Here is a 2,931-nt window from a genome sequence, read left to right on the forward strand (position 1 = left end):
GAACCGATTGCATGGCTCTTTTGAAAGCAAGGTCTGAGAACCAACAGATACATCCACACGCCGATTACTTTAGTGTTTTGAGAGAATTCCCTTTCTTGGAACGAGATTGCATGAAATAATCTTCAGGGCTTGGACAATTCCATGGCAAAACGGCACCTATCAACATTGTAGCCAACACAATATAACAACTGTTTCTGCCCGGTTTCGAACCGGGGACCTTTCGCGTGTGAGGCAAACGTGATAACCACTACACTACAGAAACAGATACCTACAGTTGATTTTTCTGTAATGAAACTGCTCCGAACTGGCTATTCCATGGGCCTCTGGCTTTAGATTTCTTTCATGCAACCTGCCCGACATCCCTAGCTGAACGCTCGTACATGCCATGCAAGACCAGATGTTTGGTATTAGCTCAGACTGGGCAGGGCTGAAGCATGAGACTCTAGCAAAGAATTATCCACTACTGCAAAGAAAAAATTGATGTTGGTTTTGAAACGCAAACTTCAAAACAACTTGAAAAGAGTACCAAGAAAAGGGCTCGTCCGGGATTTGAACCCGGGACCTCTCGCACTCAAAGCGAGAATCATACCCCTAGACCAACGAGCCCTCAAAATCCTCTTACCTCTCAAAAGCTAATACCGGCTCTAAGCCCGCAATGAAGATCATGCTGGTATCTTTATGATGCTTGGTCTGTGAATACGCATGAAAGTCAGTCTCAACTTACCCTTTCTCAAACGATAGCACTATCATTTACAAGTGTCTCCTTTTATTCCGTCCCAGCTTTGGACACGTCTTACAGGAAGTCAGCCCTTATTTATATATTTCTTCAGTGGCTGAAGCCTAATGAGAAAGAGTAACAAGTTGTTCATAACAACATAAGAAACACATTGTGCATTTTCTCTTAAATACTCCTTCACTTTGTGCCAAAAGAAATACCAAGGTGAATACCTAGGCCACAGATTCAAGCTAAAGATCTTCCTGCTGAATGCAAGGCGCAATAAAAACTGCATATCGCTGGACTAAAGCATTCCTTGCATAGCCTCTAACATCATAACATAACTGAGCTGCTAGCAGCAAGCTAACCAATACCTTTCTGAAATGAGAATGACATGTGCTTATCTGCTCAATCAGTGCTCAATCAGGCTCGATCAGGCGAGATTTAGAAAAGGTGGAAAGGGTCCAAGTGGATGCCCCTTCCTTTTTAGGGTGGGTCCTGCTGACTATCATAGGATTGCTTGTAAAAGTGGCCAGGGTCAGAGGAAAAGCTGCCAACACTTCTTAGCGTTCTCTATAGATGCAGCCATTTTCTGTGACTGTAATTTCGGCCTTTTCCCAGAAGTCTCTATTCTGCCTATGCAAATTAACAAAAGCAGTGCTTATTCCTCACTTGCTCAAATGTCCTTCCTGTCCAGAAAGCTCTGATTAAGCATGCTTATTTTCTTTTTCTGGGATATTTTAAATTGTTTCGCTGTCCAGTCTGTGGCAGTAGAAAGCTGCTTATGATGCCAGGTTTTGATGAATCCCCAAGGTACAAGTACAGAGGAATATATCAGTCTCTAGGATATGGAACTTTTAGCTAACACATCACAATATGTGATGCTTGCCAAGAAAACACTACATTCTGGAGCGCTGATGATCAGAACATTCTGCTCCTGAAGGATAGAAAAGACAGCTTGATTGAAATAAAGTCTGTTTATATTGACGCTCTCTCTCTCCCTATATATACATACATGCGTACACACACACACACAGGTATGTCATGCATTTCTTCAGATTTGTTTCAACCATTTACCATTTATTGGAGAATCCCTACTTTTCAAGTGACTGCAAATGAAGTCATCTCTGGCACTTTTTGTGCAAAGTAAGAGACACACATGACACCTTTTTATAAAAGTCATCGGTTTCTTTGTTACTGTGTACTTTCAAAGCATGGGGCTTTCACACATCAGGTAAACCTGATTACCACTACACAACAAAAGCAGATGCAGCTTTCTTATCTATGTCGTGATAGAACAGTTGTGAATTGAGTAGAAGAAGGGCCCTGATGTGATACTTATTACATGCAGCCTATAAGATAGTCAAACATGCAGGCTAGGAAGGAAGATGCAAATATCAATGTATTAGAAAAACACCTAAAGGCGAGTGATATGCTTTCATTCATGCATGGCTAGGAAAAATCGCCATACTGTTGCAAACATTCTTACACCACCAACTGGAAATAAATGATTCTGACATTAAACGTAAAGGTGACAATGCATTTGTATCATCACCTTGAGAAGGATCATCTTGGAATTGAGCCGAGGGCCTCTGCACTCAAAGCCAGAAACACTCCACTAAAATAAGATTCCTGTTGGTGCCAACAATTCTCCATGTTAATGCTTGTTCTAGGTGAGCAGTGAACCGATTGCAGGGCTCTTTTGAAAGCAAGGTCTGAGAACCAACAGATACATCCACACGCCGATTACTTTAGTGTTTTGAGAGAATTCCCTTTCTTGGAACGAGATTGCATGAAATAATCTTCAGGGCTTGGACAATTCCATGGCAAAACGGCACCTATCAACATTGTAGCCAACACAATATAACAACTGTTTCTGCCCGGTTTCAAACCGGGGACCTTTCGCGTGTGAGGCAAACGTGATAACCACTACACTACAGAAACAGATACCTACAGTTGATTTTTCTGTAATGAAACTGCTCCGAACTGGCTATTCCATGGGCCTCTGGCTTTAGATTTCTTTCATGCAACCTGCCCGACATCCCTAGCTGAACGCTCGTACATGCCATGCAAGACCAGATGTTTGGTATTAGCTCAGACTGGGCAGGGCTAAAGCATGAGACTCTAGCAAAGAATTATCCACTACTGCAAAGAAAAAATTGATGTTGGTTTTGAAACGCAAACTTCAAAACAACTTGAAAAGAGTACCAAGAAAA

The 2,931-nt window shown here is 41.9% G+C and overlaps 1 non-coding gene across 1 annotated transcript; it reads right to left on the reverse strand.

Annotated features, from left to right (window-relative positions):
- Window positions 1-534: 534 nt before the first annotated feature.
- TRNAS-UGA (transfer RNA serine (anticodon UGA)) lies at window positions 535-606 on the reverse strand. The gene has a single exon. It is a non-coding gene; the product is annotated as a tRNA-Ser (tRNA).
- Between the last annotated feature and the right edge of the window lie 2,325 nt (window positions 607-2,931).

The sequence above is a fragment of the Triturus cristatus genome, chromosome 8 (genome assembly GCF_964204655.1).
Source record: "Triturus cristatus chromosome 8, aTriCri1.1, whole genome shotgun sequence".
Lineage (NCBI taxonomy): Eukaryota > Metazoa > Chordata > Amphibia > Caudata > Salamandridae > Triturus > Triturus cristatus.